The sequence below is a fragment of the Ailuropoda melanoleuca genome, chromosome 2 (assembly GCF_002007445.2).
Source record: "Ailuropoda melanoleuca isolate Jingjing chromosome 2, ASM200744v2, whole genome shotgun sequence".
NCBI classification, from domain to species: domain Eukaryota; kingdom Metazoa; phylum Chordata; class Mammalia; order Carnivora; family Ursidae; genus Ailuropoda; species Ailuropoda melanoleuca.
In genome coordinates, this window is record NC_048219.1 from 97,151,597 (window position 1) to 97,173,660 (window position 22,064).

A 22,064-nucleotide genomic window follows, 5' to 3' on the forward strand; every position below is an offset into this window, starting at 1 on the left:
GAAGGAATTATATATTAACAAAGGTTCAATACAGAAAGAAGATACAACAATTATAAATACTTATGCACCTAATGACATACCGTCAAATTATATACAGCAGAAACTGACAGAATGGAAAGGGAAAATAGACAACTCTACAATAATACTTAGAAACTTCCATACCTGCTCAATAATGGATAGAACAATCAAAAGATAACTAAGTAAACAGAAGACTAAACAAACTAACTAGATGTAACAGACACAGAGAGAATCCCCAACAAGAGCATGCACATTTTTCTGAAATAAAAATGAGACATTTTATAGGATAGGTCATATGTTAAGCTATAAATCAAGTCTCAATATATTTTAAAAGATAAATATCATACAAATTATCTTCTCTGATCAGAATGGTGTGAAGTTAGAAACCACAACAGAGGAAAACTGAAAAGTTCACATACTTATGGAAATTTAAAAACTAGTGATTCAGAAAAATCATAAGGGAAATTAAAACATACTTAGGGATGAATGAAAATGAAAATACAACATATCAAAATTTATGAGGCTCAGCAAAATGGTGCTAAGACACATACTTGTAGCTATAAAGGCTTACATTAAAAAACAAAAAGAGACCTCAAATTGTAATCTAACTTTACAGTTTAAGGAACTAGAAAAAAAGAAGGACAAACTAAATCCAAAGCTGGCAAAAGAAAGGAAGTAATAAAAATTAGAGCAGACATAAATAAAATAGAGAAGAAAAACAACAGAAGAAACATATGACCCCAAAATTTGTTTCTTCAAAAAGATCAACAAAATTGATAAAGCTTTAGATAAATGGATTAGGAAAAACAGAAGACCTAAATTACTAAAGTCAGAAATGAGAGTGCGGACCTTACTACCAATTCTACAGAAATAAAAAAGATTAAAAACAGTACCATTGATAATTATACACCAATAAGCTGGAAAATATATAAAATGGATGAATTCATAAAAACACAAAACCTACCAAGATTAAATCATGAAGAAATAGAAAATCTGAGTAGTCCTATACTAATAAGAAGACTGAATCGGTAATCAAAATTATTCTGACAAAGAAAAGCTCTGGATCCAATGACTTCACTGGTGAATTTAACTAAATATTTGAAGAAGAACTAATAACAATCATTCTCAAACTCAGAAAAGTAGCAGGATAGCCAGTCAACACAAAAATCAACGGCATTTCCATACACAAAAGTTGAACAATATGAAAAGGAAATTACAAAAATAATCTCTTTTAAATAGCATCAAAAAGAATAAAATATGTAGTAATTAAATTAACCAAGTAAGTGAAAGACTAGTGTAATGAAAACCTTAAAATTTCGCTGAAAGAAATGAAAAAAATATATACAAATAAATGGGAAAGCATCCCATATTCACAAATTGGAAGACTTAATATTGTTGAAATGCCCATACAATCCAAATTAATCTACAGATTCAATGCAATCCCTATTAAAATCTTAATGATGTTGTTTACAGAGATAGAAAAACCCATTCTGAAATTCAACTGGAATCTCAAGTGTCCCCAAATACCTAAAATAATCTTGAGAAAAAACAAACCTGCAAGACTCACACTTTCTGATTTCAAAACTTTTTATAAAGCTATGGTAATCAAAACAATGTAATACTGACAAAAGACAGGCATATAAGCCAAAAGAATAGAATAGAGAGCCTAGAAATAAACCTTCATATATATGGTCAAATGAATTTTGGTAAGGGTTCAAGGATGAGCCAATGGAGAAAGGCCAGTTTTTTTGACAAATGGTTCTGGGAAAACTGTATATCCACGTGAAAAAAAATGAAGTTGATTTCTTTCCTAACACTATTCAAAGAACTTAATTTAAAATGGATGAGAGACCTACATGTAAGACCTAAAGCCATAAAACATTGAAAAAACAAAACCAAACAGGACAATAACTTTATGATGTTTGGATTCGGCAATGAGTTTTTGCATATGACACCAAAGGCACAGGTAACAAAATAAAAAAAAAAAAATAGGCAAATTGGACTTCATGAAAAACTTTTTAAAATTATGCATCATAAACATTAACAATAGTATAAAATGTAACCCACAGAATGGGAGAAAATATTTTAAAATTATATATCCAATATATATCCAGAGTATATAGTGAATTCATAAAACCAGACAACAGAAAGCATACAATATGATTTAAAAATGGGCAAAGGATTTGAATAGATATTTCTCCAAAGAAGATACACAAATGTCCAACAAGCACATGAAAAGATGCTCAATATCATCAGCCCCAAGATACTACCTTCATTAGGATAGCTACTATTAAAAGAAAAGAGAGGGGAGGGGGAGGGGAGGGGAGAATAACAAATGTTGGCAAAAATTTGGAGAAACTAGAACCTTTGTTTATTCTTGGCGGGAATGTACAATGGTACATCCATTGTGGAAAATGGTATAGTAGGCACCTGGGTGGCTCAGTCAGTTAAGCATCTGCCTTCGGCTCAGGTCATAATCCCAATGTCCTGGAATCGAGCCCTGCATCAGGCTCCTGCTAGCAGGAAGCCTGCTTCTCCCTCTCCCTCTGCCCCTCCCCCTGCTAGTGCTCTCTCTCTCTCTTTCTGGCTCTCTCTCTCAAATAAATAAATAAAATCGTATTAAAAAAACAAAAACACAGTATGGTAATTTCTCAAAAAATTAAAATAGAATTACCATATCACCTTGCAATTCCTCTTCTGGGCATATACTCAAAATAAATCACAGCAAGGCCTTGAAAAGTTATTTTTTGTACCCATGTTCATAGCAGCATTATTCACAAAAGCAACATGGAAGCAACCCAAGTGACCATTGTTGGATGAATGGGTAAGCAAAATATGGTGTGTACATAAAATGGAATAATATTCAGCTATTAAAAAGGAAGAAAATTCTGTCACATGCTATAACTTGGATGAAACTTGAGTACGTTGTGCTATGAGAAATAAGCCAGTCACAAAAGAACAAATACTATATGATTCCACATATATGAGGTACTTAAACTCATAGAGACAGAAAGTAGACGGTGATTGTCAGGGAAGGAGGAGGCGGAAATGAGAAGTGATTGTTTAATGTGTATAGAGCTTCCATTTTGCAAGGTGAAAAGATCTGTAGAGATGGATGGTGGTGATGGTTTCACAACATCATGCATGTACCTTATATCACTGAAATATAACAAGAGTTGTTTAAAATTGTAAATTTTATGTTATGTATATTTTATTAAAATAAAAATAATTAATTCTGCAATGCTTAAATCTCTGTTTTATTTATTCTTATTATTGTATATGTGGATGAATAGGCTTGGTAGAACTCAGGGTTGGCTTCACCCAGATACATACTAGTGGGTTGGCCATCCAGGCATCTGCTGGAGGTATCAGTCTGCAAAGGATGCTAAAACATCAGTGGAATTAATAGGATATAGGGCACCATTTAACATTGGTTTCAGTACATAATTCAAATAAAAGGTAAATTATAAGTTTTTTTTTCTTGCATTGAGTAGACATAATAAATCCCTTATTTTGAAAATTAGCATGGAACAAGAAGACATTATCTGTCATTTGTTATAACCTATTGCCTTCAGAAAAAGGAGACTCCAGCAACCAGACCATCTTTCCTTTAGTGAGCACAAACAAAATCCTCAAAACCCAAAGCATTTGAAGCCCTTGAAAACAGTTTTAAGAAACAGATCCAGAACACAAAATAACGAAGCTGGAGCAGATTGAAATGGCTCCAGTGGAGAAACTGAGAAAGCTGTGGAAGGAGTGAAGAGCCGGAGATGTCAGATAGTAGTCAAGAGCCAGGAAATCTGAGCACAAGAAAGGAAAAGGAGAAAACAGAAGCTAAGCAAATGCTGCATAGAGAAGGATTTTGCTGCTTCAAAGCTTGGTGCTGGGCCACAGGAACTCCTCATCTCTGTCTTACTTACAGAACCGTCAGCAAGCGCTACATTTCTCCCCGATGCTCCTAAAAAAGTCCAATTTTGTTGGGGTTATCCACGAGAAAGTTGAAGAGAGGACATCCATATGAGCGAAAAATATCAGTAAAGAGGTATTCAATTTAGATTAAGTGAAACTCAGTTTTTCTCTGCTTCCAGTTTAATAGAATGTTGGGTTGAAGGGAGGGGTGATTATAATCCTGCCAAGGGCAGCCTTATGTTCTGTTTGGCCTCAGGTAGATAGAACTTAGTTGACTTACCACGGACCTATTCAAAAGATTTCACTCCCAGCTCTTTCAAGGTACTAATTAAGAGATACCTACAGCTGCATTTAACTAAGCCCAAATAGCACAGGCCATGATTAAAACAGCACCCCCAGGGCAGTACAGCATGATATTTCAACTCATAAGAATGGAGTTCTTCTAGCTTACACAGGATTTTGTTGGTTCTTGGTTTTAATGTAAGATAATTAGTTGAACTGGGAATTGAACAGCATACACTAGAAGGTGGAGTCTAAAGGAAGATGTGGCCAGGATTTGCAGAAAAATGACACAACCCTGATGAAGTGCCTTAGTTGGCCTCCCCCACAGTCACCCTATAGAAAGCCAACCCTGGGGAATGTGTTGTAATTCTGTTTTCCGAACGTTATTTTCCTCAGCCTGAGGAAGACTGACAATTCTCTGAAACAGGAAACAAGATCTTGAAGAAGTTATGGAGCTATTTTTAAAACCATAAAATGATTATAGAGAAGTCCCTATTGGAAATCTATGTAGGAGAACGTTACAGTATTTATGCCTCAATATGCCACCATTCAGAAACTATATATTATACAATGGTCATAAAGGAGAAAAACAGAGGGCTACCAGTTTGCTATGAGCAAAGGAGCTACTGTTCCTGCTGCTGATAATAATAGCTACTGTAATGGGATTCAGAGTGAAATTTTTCTAGTTTCTCTGTAATTCTGCATTCAGAAAAGAGCCATCAACAAATGGGGCCAGATATAAAGATGGGATGAAAATATTTCTGGAATGATCACAACTAGATAACTCGTCAACCCAGGATGTATAATGGATGACTGAGGAGGGGCAGAGGAGAAACAGAGAGAGTCCTTTTTTTAAAACATTTTCAGCCTTAGGGAATAAAACACTCATGGTACCAGAGATGTTACTCTCTCCTTACCCTGTGATCCCCCTCACCACCACACCCCAAAAGCCAAGAGATTGTGAGCAGCGGAGCTCTAAGCAAATCATCCTCAGAGGTTGCATGTGTCTTCAAGAAAGAGAGATCAGCATTTCACTCACCAGATGATGTTCATGACATTACAAGTCTGCAGAGCTGTCCTAATGCTTCCTGAGAGCACTACATTGTGAGAGAGTTCTTGAGGGGCTTGAAATGTATGCCCTCAGAAATGCAAATAAAGAAGACTATCTGCTTTTTGCCAGACAAGTTGATATCTGAACATGGGAGGTTTACAAGAATAGCCCCCACCAATAGGAAAAAAGTAGGCTGCTTCCATCCCAGACCCCAAGACCCTCAGAAGGCATAGAAGGAAGGGCACCTCAGTAGTCCTAGTGGCTCCTTCTGAAGAGAAAATCTTGAAAGTGGATTATTGATGAGGGCAGCCAATGAAGAGACACATACGTCCCTCTAAAAGTAGTCTTCATGTGGGACTACATCAAATTAAAAACCTTCTGCATAGCAAAGGACATCATCAGCAACACAAAAACCCAACTGTGAATGGGAGAAAATATTTGCAAATCATGTATCTGATAAAGGGTTAATATACAAAATATGTAAAGAATTCACACAACTCAATAGCAAAAAAAAAAAAATCCACCTGAAAATTGGCAGAGGATCTGAGTATATATTTTTCCAAAGAAGATACACAGATGGCCAACAGATACGTGAAAAGATACTCAACATCAGTAATCACTGGGGACATTCATAATGAGATCATAATGAGATCACCTCATACATGTTAGAATGGATGTTATCAAAACGAGACCTAAAAGTGTTAGCAAGGATGTGGATAAAACAAAACTCTCATGCATTGCTGGTGAGAATGTAAATTGGTATAACCACTGTGGAATACAGTATGGAGGTTCCTCCAAGAATTAAAAATAGAACTACCCTATGATCCAGCAATTCCACTTTTGGGTATGTATCTGAAGAAAATGAACCAGATTCAAAAGATATGTGCACCTCTATGTTCATTGTAGCATTATTTTTAATAGCCAAGATATGGGAACAACCTAAATGTCCCTTCATGAATGAGTGGATAATAAAAATGTGGTATATTTTTATACACACACACACTGGACTGTTATTCAGTCATAAAAAAGAACAGAATCTTGCCATTTGTGACAATATGGATGGACCTTGAGGGCATTATGCTAAGTGAAATAAGTCAGGGATAGAAAGACAAATGCCATATGATCTCACTTACATGTGAAATCTAAAAAAAAATTAAAATAAAACAAAACAAATAGAACTCATATGTATAGGGAACAAATTGGTGGTTGTTAGAGTCAGGGTGTGGGGGGTGGTCAAAACGGGTGAAAGGTGTCCAGAGGTACAAACTTCCAGTATAAAATAAGCCATGGGATGGAACGCACAACATGAAGACTATAATTAATAACACTGTATTGCATATTTGAAAGTTGTTAAGAGAGTAAATCTTAAAAGTTCTTATTACAGAGAGGTCCCTGGGTGGCTCAGTTCGTCAAGCATCCGACTCCTGATCTCAGTTCAGTTCTTGATCTCAGGATCGTGAATTCAAGCCCCATATTGGGCTCCATCCTGGGTGTGGAGCCTACTTTAAAAATAAATAAATAAATAAAACTAAAAAAATAAATTAAAAAAAGTTCCCATCAAAGAAAAAATTTCTATGACTACATGTAGTAAAAGATGTTAAGGAGACATTGTGGTGAACATTTTGCAACACATATAAATACGAAATCACTATGCTGTACACCTGAAACTACTAAAATGCTTTATGTCAGTTATACCTCAAAAACAAGCAATCTTCAGTGGGAGACAGGCCCAGGACTTCTGGATACCTCTCCAGGAAAGCCATAGGCTCCATACACGTGCTACCATGTCTGCTGATGCCTCACGCATCAGGGAAGGCCGGGGGAAATCCTGCATCATGTCAGCACCCCACAGTTGCCAATGACCGTTACTGGCTCATCATGGCGCTCTGCTCAAAGTCCAGGAGAGGGATGGCAAGGAGAAGTGAAAGAACAAGCCACACCCAATCTCTACTGAAAACCTTTTCACCCTCAGTTACAGCGGATGATGAAGGAGACAAAGTTTTAGGTTCAGTATGATTTTGGAATTATAACCGTCCCGGACTGAATTTAGTAATCATAAATCGACAGAAAGTTATGGAATTTTATAATGTTATCCTCAGATGGGAAAATGTGCTTCTACTCAGCAAGCTGAAAACAGAATAGAGAAGAAAGTAATACTAATCTTTATATATTAGGCTATATTTTCTGTAAAAACTGCATGTTCTAGGTGCTTTGCATATTTCCAAAACCCTATGAAACAACATTATTAGATCCATTTTTCAGACAAGGTAATTGAGGATGAGAGCAGCTTATCGAAAGCAGAGCATAACTTAGATTCAAACTTGAACAGCACAAATGCTGTGCTTCTGTCCATACATAGAATTGTTTCCTCCAGTTTCATTGACCCAAATCACATCAACTTCTTTAATGTAAAGTGACAATAATATATACATGACCTAGCCAACTGGAAAAGACTTTAGGTTCAATTATATGTAATTGAAATGCATTGCCTTTATTTTTTTTTTTTTTAAGATTTTATTTATTTATTTGACAGAGATAGAGACAGCCAGAGAGAGAGGGAACACAAGCAGAGGGAGTGGGAGAGGAAGAAGCAGGCTCACAGCAGAGGAGCCCGATGTGGGGCTCGATCCCATAACGCCGGGATCACGCCCTGAGCCGAAGGCAGACGCTTAACCGCTGTGCCACCCAGGCGCCCCTTGAAATGCATTGCCTTTAAACCCTTCAGTTCCACCAGTTATTCAACCAGATATTGACAAAGGAAATTGTGTCAACCCCCTTGCTAAATGTTTTGTATGTTATCACATGCACTCCATAAGGTAAGGAAGGATCTATGATAGTCAGCTTTATGTATACACTTGGCTAGACTATGGTACCCAATTGCTTGGTCAAACACTAGTCTAGATGTTTCTATAAAAGTATTCGTGTATGTGATTAACATTGACAGGGGGCCTGGGTGGCTCAGTGGTTAAGCATCTGCCTTCAGCTCAGGGCATGATCGCGGCGTTCTGGGATCGAGCCCCACATCAGGCTCCTCCACTGGAAGCCTGCTTCTTCCTCTCCCACTCCCCCTGCTTGTGTTCCCTCTCTTGCTGGCTGTCTCTATCTCTATCAAATGAATAAATAAATAAAATCTTAAAAAAAAACAAAACAAAAAAAATTGACAATCAGCTGACTTTAAGCAGAGCAAATTACTCTCCAGGATGTGAGTGGGCCTTAGCCAATCAGCTGGAGGCCTTCAGAGCAAAGACAGGTTTCTCAAAGTAATTCTGCCTCAAGACTAACATACAAATCTGAGTTTCCAGTCTGCTGACCTTACCTGCAAACATCAGACTCAAGACTATAACATCAGTGCTTCCAGGAATTTCTAGCCTGCCATCTTACCCTGTGGATTTCAGACTCTCCAGCCTTCATCATCTTGTCAGCCAATTCTTCAATTCTCTCTCTTTGTCTATCTCTCTTGCACACACATGCTCTCTAGGGAAGCCTGACCACCTTTGCACCAGCCCATGCTCCGTTCTTTAGTTCCCAGATATTCCCTCTCATTGATAGTTTGACTTCTGGGCCTTCACCTTGAATTGTATAACCTAAGGCAACTCACAGCAAAGGCCTTGGCTGGCAGCAAGCTCCGTCACAAGACTCTGATTCTGTACTTCATTTGCATTTGTTTGTTACAGAACATTTCCACCGTTGTACCAGGTGGCCCTCAAAATAGCCCTGTGCATTGGGAAGATCAGTGTCATTATCTGCACTTGACAAATGAGGGCAGTGAGATTTCTTAAAGTTTAATATTTTTCATATTGATGTAAGTAGACAGAATCCAAACTGGGGCGTGGGTCTCTTTAGGCCCCACCAGATGAACTAGCTTCCACTAATTGGCTCCCTCTTTGTCTTGATGTGAAATATGCCACCCAGTTGGGGATTTTATTTACAGTCTCAGAAAAAGAGGCAGAAACTGACTTTTGATTTGATATAGTTAGTAAAACAGGGTCACGTGCTGTAATTGAATGATTTTTCTAAACCTTTATTTTGGGTTTGGAAAAATATAGACACACCCAAAAAGCATTATAGTAAACATCTGCAACATAGCTAAAACCATTACTACTTATTTCAGACAAGATTATCAAGCAAAATGTGCAATTGTCAAAACACAGTTTCTTCCTAGAGAATATTGTTCTTTCGCTGTTCAAAAGCATCATGGGTAGGAACAAGAAGAATATACTAGAACACTAGGAATTTTGTTTTCATAGTATTTCAAAGGAAAAAATCTAATTACCATAAATATCAAAGTAGGTACTTTTCCTTAGAAGCTCACTTACTGAATAGAATATCTAAAATCGTTTTGTTATTATTACTTTTTTAATGAGCAACTATCATAGGTCAGGCATCATTCTAGAAGGGGTAAATGCATAGTATAAATCAATTTCACAAAAACCTTTTGTGCATTTTTACAGAGGAGGAAACAGAAACCCAGAAAGGTGAGATAAACCGTAGAGCTGTGGTTTCACTTAGGGCTGAAAGTCTCCAAAACCCCTATCATTTACATTCCACCACCCTGTAAACGATAGATTTTCTCATGAATTGCAATTACTTTCATGCTTTTGCATGTATCTTCAATCCCTGCCTCTTCGCTTATTGCTCCATGAAAACAAGAACATCAGAAAAGAGGGACATTTGTATTTTACTCCTCAGGTGTGAGCCCCAGGTATGTTATTCCAGGCTTTAGAATAAAAGTGGATCATGCTACGTGCCGTTATTCACAAGGGCAGTAACCCAGGGCATTTAGTGATAGCTGGGATGTTAATGTTGATGGCTACGGTAGCGTTGCCCGTGCAAATAAGTGGTATGATGGTGCCTTTTCCTGGATAAAATTACTACCCGACTTATATACAGCATTCAAAGCAGAGCCTTGATTCTTTTGCGAGACGTTTTATGCAGGCTGACCAGCGTTCATCAACCTCGATGCTGACTGAAGAGCTGCCAGGAGCTCAACTCCTTACACCGTAGAAACAAAAGTGCCTCTTTTTTTTTTTTTAAGGTTTTATTTTTATTTATTCGACAGAGATAGAGACAGCCAGCGAGAGAGGGAACACAAGCAGGGGGAGTGGGAGAGGAAGAAGCAGGCTCATAGCAGAGGAGCCTGATGTGGGGCTCCATCCCATAACGCCGGGATCACGCCCTGAGCCGAAGGCAGACGCTTAACCGCTGTGCCACCCAGGCGCCCCAAAAGTGCCTCTTTTTTTTTTTACTCTTTCATGGGGTGAAAACCTGGGGGGTACATATAAATTACAAGCACGGGAAAGGGATTTGTGGGAAGATTCTGGAGGAAATGTAAGGATTCGAAGTTTGAGATATAGTTGGATATAAACTGATAACTGGAGTGTAGCAAGTATGACCACAGAATATAAAATAAAAGTAACTAAAAAATACAGGGAAGAAAGGTCAATAGCAACATACCTTTCCCTTATCAGAGCAGGACAAAAGTTTACATCAAGTATACTGTCCTGGGGCACCTGGGTGGCTCCATCGGTTAAGCATGTGACCTCAGTTCAGGTCACAATCTTGGGGTCCTGGGATCAAGCCCCATGCCGCGTTCCCTGCTCAGCGGGAAGTCTGCTTGTCTCTCCGCCCCTCTCATTCCTGCTCTCTCTCTCAAATAAATAACATCTTTTAAAAGAAAAACGTACTGTCCTTACATGTCCAAGAAAAGGATACATTTTCTCCATAAACTTGCGTCCTTTGGAGACGGAAGGAAATGAAAGCACTTGAAACAACGTCTGTTACAATTGATAATCTAATGAAGACTCACACATGAAATTGCCTGTGGATATATGTGTGTGTTTATATTATGCTGTTTGGTACTGCAGTGTACATATTCTTTAATTCCTCTGAATGAAAGCACGCAGCAGACCACTCTAGGGGCTGTTTCTGCCATGACACAGACAGACACCATCAAGTCCCCGGTCCTAGCCAATGGCAAAAGCCTCTGGCTCAAGGGCACCTGGGTGGCTCAATTATTAGGTGTCTGCCTTTGGCTCAGGTCATGATCTTGGGGTCCTGGTATGGAGCCCCACATCTGACTCCCTTCTCGGCAGGGCGTCATCTTCTTCCTCTCCCTCTGCCCTTCCCCACCGCTCGTGCACTCTCTCTTCTCTCAAATAAATAAAAATAAAATCTTTTTTTTAAAAAAAGCCTATGGTTCAGAGAAAATCAGGCACCAAACCATACTTTTTTGTATTTTCAGCTCCAGCCCTTCCACTTGATACATCTCTGACTCTATTTGATAGCTTTATTTTCTTATCTCCTAACCCTAGAACTTGAAATTTGATACCATTTTGGGCTTCTAAAGACTGTTCACATTCCTCTTTCTACTGAGGCTCTCCTGACTTCTTGGATAGTACTAATTGGGGCCAAACAGCATATTGCCCCGGATCTCACAATCCAAAGACACTGGAGTTTATTTTTTCTTGTATTTCATTTGTCCTAGGTAGTAACAATACTTTAGCTGGCTGGCTGGCAGTAAAGGACAAGTTAAAAAACTAAAATCACAGGCAGTATTTATACATGCCAGCTCATTTTAAAGTAGTGTGGTACAATGAGAAGAAAAGAGGCTTTGGGGATCAGAGATACCTAGGTTCAAATTCAACTTCTATCATTCTAGGAGAACTTTTGCTTCTAAATTACAAAAACGATCATTTGAAAGTCATTTTAAAAGCCATGTTGCAAATGGAAAATCACAAAGGAAAAGTTGAACAGATTTGCCTATGTAAAAATTTGAAGAGAAAGAAAAGTTCCATAGAAATACTAAAAATGAAAGTAAAGGGCAAATGGAAATTGGGAATAAATATCCACCATCCACATTGACTTTTGGAACTTATTAGATTGAATATATGAATATTGAATATATAAATATTGAATATATGAAGAATACCTAAAGATTAGCAAGGAAACCACTAACACTCCGCATAAATTGACAAATGATGTGATGGGACAATCAGTAGGACAGCAATGCAAATGATCGATACGCATTGAAAAGAAATTGCTGAAAAATAATAAACGGATAAAATTAAACACAATAATGGGATCCCACTACCACCTATAAAATCAGATTCTTTTGTAATGGGTACTTTTTGGTCATGCTATGAGTAGACAATTATTTCTTTGCATGGCTAGCTCCCAGCTGTCATTCTGATCTTTCAAAGTCACTTCCTTTCTTCCAAGAGCTCTCTGACCATGTCACAAATGTCTTCATTATCTCCCACCACCTGCTTTAGTTTTTCTTCATAGAACCAACATATCATTCTCTGGCATTATCTTATTTTTACTACTGGCTATTGTTGCTTTCCCACTGGAATATAAGAAACCTGAGAATAATACCTTGCCGATCTTTGTCCCCCAACACCTAGAAAGAGTTCCCATTATATTGTACAACTCAGTAAACATACCCTGATTGAAAGGCTGGAAGGAGTGCATATTGTACACTTAGGGGTCGCAGCTGTGCAATATATCAACAGCTTTCAAAATAGTCTTCCTTTTGACTCAGTAATCCCAGATGTATTCCCAGAAAATAATCGGAAATACACATTGAGATTTATGTGCAATGACACTTACTTCAATATTATTTATATTAGCAAAAAATGAGAAAATTATATGAATGTCCAAAAATACAGAAGTGGGTAAATAAATTATGGTGTATATCTGGTACACAAAAGTATGCAATCATCAAACATTATGCTGTTGAAAATTATTTGATGACCTAAGAAATTTTAAAAACTGAAATAAAACAGTACATAAAATTTTATATAGAGAATAATCCCAATTTTGCTAATGTATGTATGTAAATAAAGCTATCCTATATGTGTCATAATTCACCTGCCTTTCAACTCATGATTTCTTTTACACCGAATTACAATTGTCTAAGTGCTCATCTACTGTTACTGAAAGAGTCCTTGTATTTTACCATGTTAATTTCCCCAGGCAACTAGGTTGCCTGGAACATTGTCCCATGTCTCATAAAACCATCCTAGCTATCACTTACTGTCTCAAGTGTCTCCCCCATTTTTTCCAAGGCACCAGTTTTGCAAGACTCAAGTATTTTCCTTTATACAAGTATAAGCTAAACATGGGATGAGCCCTTGCATTTCGTTAGCTCGGTAGTCTGTTTCCTATAATATTTAATGAGAAGGTACACCAAGAACAGTGTAATGGAGGTACGATACAGAAAATAGCCTATAAATACTGCCTTTAATTGAGTTATCTATAAACTGACTCTCAGAGAACTGGGTACTGAAATTTATGAAGATGTTCTTGTGAGATAAATTTGTAGGAAAACGAGGATGACAAAATTGGGCAGAGAGAGAAGTTGAGCTACAGATACACTTACAATGTTCCACTGATCCTACAGTGAGCTCTAGAGCTGGGGTGCTCCTTCAGTTGTCCCAAATTGAGTTAAGGGGCTGGGGTCTGAGCCACACCCTAGAAGAAAGCACATTCCCTGTGGCAGAAAGTCGTATCTAGTAAGAGTCTGTGAACCCTCAGCAGCAATATTTCCAGTAGCTCTGGGGTGGGTGTGTTGGAGCTTAAGACAGAACCTGGGTGGAGTCCCATTATATTAGTCTTTGGGGGCTGCTATGACAAAATACCACAGACTGTGTGGCTAAAACAATAGAATGTATTTTCTTAACGGTCTGGAGGCCAGAAATTTAAGATCAAGTTTCCAGCCATTCCATTTCTGGAGAGAGCTCTCATCCTTGCCTCTTTCTCATTGCATATTCAAATGGTTTTTCCTTGGTTCTTGCACCAGATAACAGGAAAAGTAAGCTCTCTGATTTTGAGAAAACATGATGATCATTCTTAAATCAAATCCTGGACACTCATTTTCTACCAGGGAAACTGCAACTACAGAATCTGTTATAGTCATGCACTGGTGAGCAAATGCTACGATACCCTATATAACGAACCACTCCAAAACTCAGTAGCTTAAAACAACAATCATGTGGCTTCAAGTTGGCGTCTAGATTTTCAGAGAATTAGATGCAGACGATTTATTGGGGCCATGATTTCCGTATGTCCTAAGAACAAGGGAGGCAAGATCGAACCAAGAGAGAGGCTGATCTAGGCTGGGTCTGCTGAGCTTGACTTCAAGTCATAGATCAAATCAGGATTGTTCCATGTATCCTTCATCCTCTTTGGAACAGTGGGCTGGCTGAGCCATGTTCTCTGTATGGAGATGGCAGAGGTGAAAGAGAGTGTAACTATATTTGTCCAGTGTGGATGGAAAAATAATAATAAAAATACTTAATTGCTTACCACCTGACTTTGTTTTCTCCTAGATTTTTTTCTCTTGGTCCTGGATTATTTCCTGTATGTGTTTATGACCTTAATCTCTCTAATAAAAAATCTGGTTCAGCTGCCACAGGAGGTCCTTAGGGCAGCATTTTCCTCTAATTCATGTTCACCTGCCTGCTAGGTGTCAGTTTACTCCTCATTATTTTTCCCTCTAACCCCTAGAGATGTTTCATTCTCCTATAAGGCTAACAATGCACTTAAAACCATGTTGCTGTTATTAATCCAGCATATATAGGTTTTTCAATGAATAGAACACCATTCAGAATCCCTAGTTCATCATCTTACTGAAAGGCAAATCTTTTTTCTATCCTTTTATCCTACAGGTTTCTGTTAGAGATGCCTTTGAGACAAGCAATGTGTAATAACCAGATCTCAAAATACATTCCTTGGAATTTCAGAGACAGAAACAGAAGCATGTGTGGATTGTCCTGTAGACCTTCATGTGGGGTGGCACAGAATCCAGCAGAACACAGCCCAGGCTCCAGGGGATGGCTAGGATTGCTGTAGTGTGGTATGCCAACTACCCGGCCCCTGCCTGCCTGCACTATTCGGTTGTGTATGCACCAGCACCTCCAAAGGTGTTTTCAGAGATAATGAAGCCAGACTCCTGGATGTAGCTGGATGACAGACAGACTGCATGACCTACCACCTAACCACTCCACTAGGACCCATTGCCTTAACTGTTCAGTGGCAGCGGTTAGTGATGGAGATCTAGGAGACAAATCTCAGTGCGTAGTCCTTCTGCTGGATCCTATTTAATCTCTGTCACTTATACTTATTTTAAGTACCTAGATTTAATTTGCCACTTCAATGAGTTTACACTTTATTTTATTTTAGTATTTTTCTTTTAGTTTCTCTCTCTTCCTATATCCTAGTGTCTATGTCAAATTTTCTTCTGTGTTGAAACTTGTTCTATTTTAATTTTTCTGTTGCTTTTACTAATTAATTAAACCAACACCTTATTTTTCTTTCATATTCGTATCGACTTCTGTGTTATTATGTCTTCCTTATACTGCTACCTCCCTCTTGACTTCTTCACCCAATCTCACTGTCATGAGATCTTCGGCCACAATTTACTCTTATGTTATTATATAAGCTTGTTTTTTACAGCTTTATTGAGTTGTAAATAACATACCATAAACTGCACGTATTTAAATTGTACCATTTGACGNCTTCACCCAATCTCACTGTCATGAGATCTTCGGCCACAATTTACTCTTATGTTATTATATAAGCTTGTTTTTCACAGCTTTATTGAGTTGTAAATNAGTTGTAAATAACATACCATAAACTGCACGTATTTAAATTGTACCATTTGACGTTTTAATGTGTATATATATATATATATACACCTCGTAACAAGTTCCATTTTAAAAATATATACAATAAATTTAATAAATTATTTACCATCTCAATTTTCTTTCTCCTAGATTTTACTTTATCCTTCTTGTTGTTGGACTGCTTCTTCTATGAGAGCTTTCAAAGTAAATTATTTTGTAATAAACTTTCTCAAGTGTCTATGACTTTAATATTTTCACCGTAAAACAATAATTTAGTTTGATCTGAAATTCCAGATTTAAAGTCCTCATCTCGTCTTTCTGAAAGTATTTATTGTCTTTTTGCATTCGGTAATTCTTTTGAGAACTCTGAGGTTAACTCGGTCTGAATTGTATTCCTTATAAACAATCTGCTTCCATTCATAGGACATATTAGAATTGTTCCTTAGTATTTAATCTTCCAAACTTAAATATAATGTATCAGGTATAAATATCAGTTCTCACTTACCTGTGTAGCTCTTTATAACCTCTGCCAAATGAAGTTCTCTATTTTTAAACAATCCTAAAATTCTCTGTGATTATATTTTTTAAAATACTTCCTTCCCTCCCTTTATTTTTTTCTCAACACTTGGAAAATCCTATTATACAGATGTTAAGACTTTTACTTCTGCACTCCTATCTCAATGTTTCTGTCTTTATTCCCATCCCTTTTCCTTCCTGCTGCCTTCAAGGGAGCTCCACAATGCCATACTCAGGCTCACTATCCACTCCTTGGAGTTATCCGTGTAGTTCTTCTACCCATCCACGGAGTTCATTATTTCAGCCACCATTTCTCCATACCTAATGGCATAATTACCCAGTTTCTATTACATCCTATGCGTTGTGGTTTTAGTGTGGGAAAAGGTGACTGGTTAGAGGAGGTGACTGGCTTTTGAGCCCCTGGATTTCCAATTCAGAGGAGCTGTATCAAGATGTGATATGGACCCCAAAATCCTGGGCTTTAGGCCTGATGCCATGAACAAATAAGACTTTGGGGTGCTTTATGGAAGAGGTGAGGGTAATACATAATTTTGATCAAGTGGGTAGATAATGGTAAATTGAATCAGTCCCTCAATTCTTTACTTCTTCCTTTAAAAGAATTATAATCAGAGAGGGAGACAAACCATAAGAGACTCTTGTCTCAGGAAACAAACTGAGGGTTGCAGGAGGGGAGGCAAGTGGGGGGATGGGGTGGCTGGGTAATGGACATCGGGGAGTGTATGTGTTGTGGTGAGCGCTGTGTGTGGTGTAAGACTGATGAATCACAGACCTGTACCCCTGAAACAAAGAATACATTATATGTTAATAATAAAAAAAAAAAGGTTATGACAATAAACTTTTTGCTTGATAAAATTCTACCTGATTTCCAAGACTCACTGCAAGTAACACCTTCTCAGATAATGATAGACCAATACTTCCTATTTTTTATCTAAGTATTTCTTATATTAAATAAGAAAAGATGAATCAAGACAGGGAAATAAATATATGTATATCACCTCTTAGCTCAAGGCCCTAAAATAAATATGAAAGATATTATGATATTTAAATTTTTTAATTCATAACAGCCTTGACATGAGCACACACATACACAGACACAAACACAATTAAACAATTTGTGGAATTCAGGAAAGACAATTAATTTATGAGGGACACCAGCAGTAGAGAAAGACTGCAGAATGAGAATCACACTGGTGTTCAGGGGAAAAATGGGCTTCCTGGAAAACCTGTTGCTTTAAGAATGTGCATTCAAATCATTTCTAGTAATCTGAAACAGTATCTCCTGTAATCAGAACTACATCTAAAGGAGGTAAAATAAATATATCCAAGCACAGGATTTGGTTTTCTTTGAAAATCACCCAAAGGGAACAAACACTATTTTAAAAAGTAGAAAAAAAGGAAAATACAGTTCAAAGACAAAGAAAAAAAGCATTCTGAAGTAATAATGAATATTCTCAAAGAAAGTAGAGCAAACATGATATCCAAACCAAAAACAACCAAAAAGTGACTTTTACACCATAAAAAATAAAGAATTCAGAAATTTAAACTGCAAAATTAATTTTTTTTCAAGGAACCAAATTATACTATGTAATCAAATCAACACGACTGAATTAGTGTGCTGAATGATGGAGCAGATGACTTCTCTCTTCCTAGAAAATGGGTTGTGGAGGTCAAGAACCATGAAGAGTAAAAGCAAAAGCAGAATTACAAAATATACCTAATAGTAATTCCAGACCAAGAGAAAGAAGAGAATAAAGGACAGAAAGTAACCAAAGAAATAATGACAGAAAATTCTTAAAGCAGAATAGTGGTATTAACAAAATTCAAGGTGGAAACAATGAAAAGAAAAAACAAAAACAAAAACGAAACAAAACAAACAAACGAACAAAAAAACCCAGGCATAATGTGATGAAATTTTACAACTGAAAGGATAAAGAATCATTTTTAAATTGTAGAAAAAAATAAATGGGAAAAATATTATTTAAAATAAACTAGAATAAGATCGGTGCCTGTTGATTCATAACACTAAATATGGAACATTCATTTCCAAGGAGTATTTTACTTTATTGAAATTATAAGCAGATAAAAAAGACAAAAATATATCTTCAGGCATACACAGATTTAGAAGTATTGCCATTACAGAGGCCCTTTCTAAATATAATTATATAATATAATACATATTATGTAATATTTTTAAGAAAGAGGAAGTTGTAGAATACACAATTGTGAAAATAAGGGTGCCTAGGTGGCTCAGTTGGTTAAGTGTCTGACTCTTGGTTTCAACCAGGTCATGATCTCCTGGGTCCTGAGATCCAGCCCCAAATAGGGTTCTGTGTTCAGTGGGGAGTCTGCTTGAAGATTCTCTCCCTCTGCCCATCCCCCAACTCATTCTCTGTCTCAGATAAATAAATAAATCTTTTAAAAAATAATTGTGAAGGGGCGCCTGGGTAGCGCAGTCGTTAGGCGGCTGCCTTCGGCTCAGGGCATGATCCTGGCATTCTGGGATCGAGTCCCACATCGGGCTCCTCCCCTATGAGCCTGCTTCCTCCTCTCCCACTCCCCTGCTGGGTTCCCTCTCTCGCTGGCTGTCTCTCTGTCACATAAATAAATAAAATCTTTAAAAAAAAAATAATAATTGTGAAAACAATAACACCAAATAATAAGTTAAAATGGCTATCGCAATATAAAAGATCAAAAACTACTAACTACTTGGAATAACAAATCACAGATGCTCTCTATGTTGCAGTTGGGAGGGAAGGAGCAGTAGGGAGCATTCTGAGGGGTTGCTTTGTTGTGGGTAGTCTTCAGCTATCGTTTGGCTTAAAAGGTAAGAAAAAATGTGTGCTTAAAAGTATAAGTTAACAATTTAATTGCAGTGTAGAAAATGATCAATGTAATATATAGTTTTTAAATAATTGCAAGATGCTCCACATCGTATACCATCAGGGAAATACAAATTAAAATAACAATTAGATACCACTGCACACCTATCAGAATGGCCCAAATCCACACCAACAGCACCAATTCTGAGGATGCAGAGTAACAGATAATCTAATAAATTGCTGGTGAGGATGCAAAATGGCACAGCCTCTTTGGGAAACAGGCACTTTCACAGAAAACTAAACATACTCTTAACATATAATCTAGAAATCGCACATCGTGATGTTTGCCCAAAGGAGTTTGAAACTTAGGTCCACACAAAAACTCACACACAGATGGTTACAGCAGCTTTCCTCATGTTGCCCAAACTTGATGCAACCAAGATGTCCTTCAGTAGGCAAATGGATAAATAAATTGTGGTACATGTAGACAATGGGATATTATTTAGTGCTAAAAAGAAATGAGCCATGGAGCCATGAAAATACATAGAGGAAACTTAAGTTCATATTCGTAACTGAAAGAAGACAATCTGAAAAAGTTACACCGTGTGATTACAAATATATGACATTGTGGAAAATGTGAAACTATGGAGACAATAAAAATATCAGTTGTGGACAGAAGTGAGGGAGGCAGGCAGAGCACAGAGGAATTTTAGATTTGTGAAAATACTCTGCATAATATAATAATGATGAATATATGTCACTGTACATTTGTCTAATCCCATACAATGTACCCTGAGGGTGAACTTTAAAGTAAACTATGGATTTAGATGATGATGATGTATCAATGTAAGTTTATCCTTGGTAAAAAAAAAAAAAGAAAAAAGTATCATTTTGGTGAATGATGTTGATAGTAGGGGACGCTATGCATGTATTGGGTCAGAAGATATAGAAGAAATATTTACCTTCCCTCAATTATACTAGAAACCTAAAACTGCTGTAGAAAAAAACAAAAAAAAAAGTCTTTCAAAAGGAATGAAATAACTTGAAAAAAATTATAAAACACAGTGAAATAAAACATAATGCTATCACTCTAATAAATGTCAGGAAAGAAGAAAAGGACAGTAAAAAAGAAAAATAAAATAAAATATGAATATTGAAGGCTATTACACATACATCATTCAATATGTGTCTAGAATAAATACAAATATGCTACAATCACAATAAAAGTAACTGGATTCAAACCCTGTCCTCCATTCCCTAATAACTCTGCTTGCTGATTATTATTTATAATTGCAGAGGTAAAGACACAGAGAAGAGCAACCATTGTTGCAAGCCCATCCCTTTCTGGATGAAGCAACTTTAAGATGATTTAAAGGAACAGCTCCTTCTCCTCTCTCATCTTTCTCCTTTTTCTTTTCTGGGAGCCAAACATTTAAGGATCAGGACATTTCAAAGCAACCACATATATGGGGAAGATAGCATGCATGCCTGAGGAAAAACAGAAGCTCACAAGAGACCTGAGAACAACTTCGGTTTACACCTTCAGCAGATCCCCTGCACAGAGATACCCTGCAAACACTACCACCACCACCTCCTCCACCACCAGCACCACCACAATACCAGCAAGCCCTGGCGAAGGTGGAAAATGAGATCTTTGGAATTACCACATTTTAATAAAAATGTTCAACAAAAATCATGAGACATACAAAGAAACATGGTCCACTCAGGAGGAAAAAAAAAATCAATAGAAACTATCCCGAAGAAAGACCAGACAATAGACATATTATACAAAGGCTTTAAAACCACTCTCTCAATGCCTAAAAAATAATAGAAGATACAGACAAAGTCAAGAAAAACATGTGTGAATGAGATAGAAATATAAACAAAGGGAGAGGAAACAGAAAAAGAAACCAAAAAGAAATTCTGGATGGAACTGAAAAATAAAATAACTGAAATAAAAACCCACTAGAGAGATTCAAAAGCAGATGTGAACAGGCAGAATAAAAAAAAAAAATCAATAAGCCTAAAGATAGGGCAGTTGTAATTATTAAGTCTGAGGAACAAAAAGAAAAAAGAGGGAAGGGAAATGAACAGAGCCTAAAGAACCTGTGGGACACCATCAAAAGGACCAGCATAGGCACTGTGGGAGTAGAGAGTAGAGACAGAGAAAGGAACAGAACTTATCTAAAGAAATAGCAGCCCGCAATTTCCCAATTTTGATGAAAGACATGAATATAAATATTCAAGAAGCTCAATGAGTTCCAAGCTAGATAAGCTCAGAGACCCGCACAGAAGCACATTATAATCAAGCTATTTGAAGACAAAGACAAAGAGAGAATCTGGAAAGCAGTAAGAGAGAAGTGACTTGTCACATTCAAGAGTCCCTGTAACTATCAAATTTCTCATCAGAAACTTTGGAGGCCAGTAGTTAGTAGATTGATATATTCGAAGTATTGAAGGAAGAAAGGTGTCAACTACGAATTCTGACAAGTGTTCTTTAAAAATGAGGGAGAAATTAAGACATGCCCAGATAAACAAAAGCTAGTAGATTTGTTACCTCTTGGACTTGCTCTGTAAGAAATCCTAAAGAAAGTCCTTCAGATTGAAATGGAAGGACTATCTACAGTAACTCAAAGTGTTTGAAGAAATAGAGGTCTCTGGTAAAGGTAAATGCATTGGCAATTATAAAAGTTAGTTTAATTGTAACTTTGGCTTGTAATTCCATTTTTTTTCTTTTCTACATTATTTAAGGTATTAACACATTATAAAAACACTTATTAGTCTGACTTGGAACACACACTGAATAAAGATGTGACTTTTCTG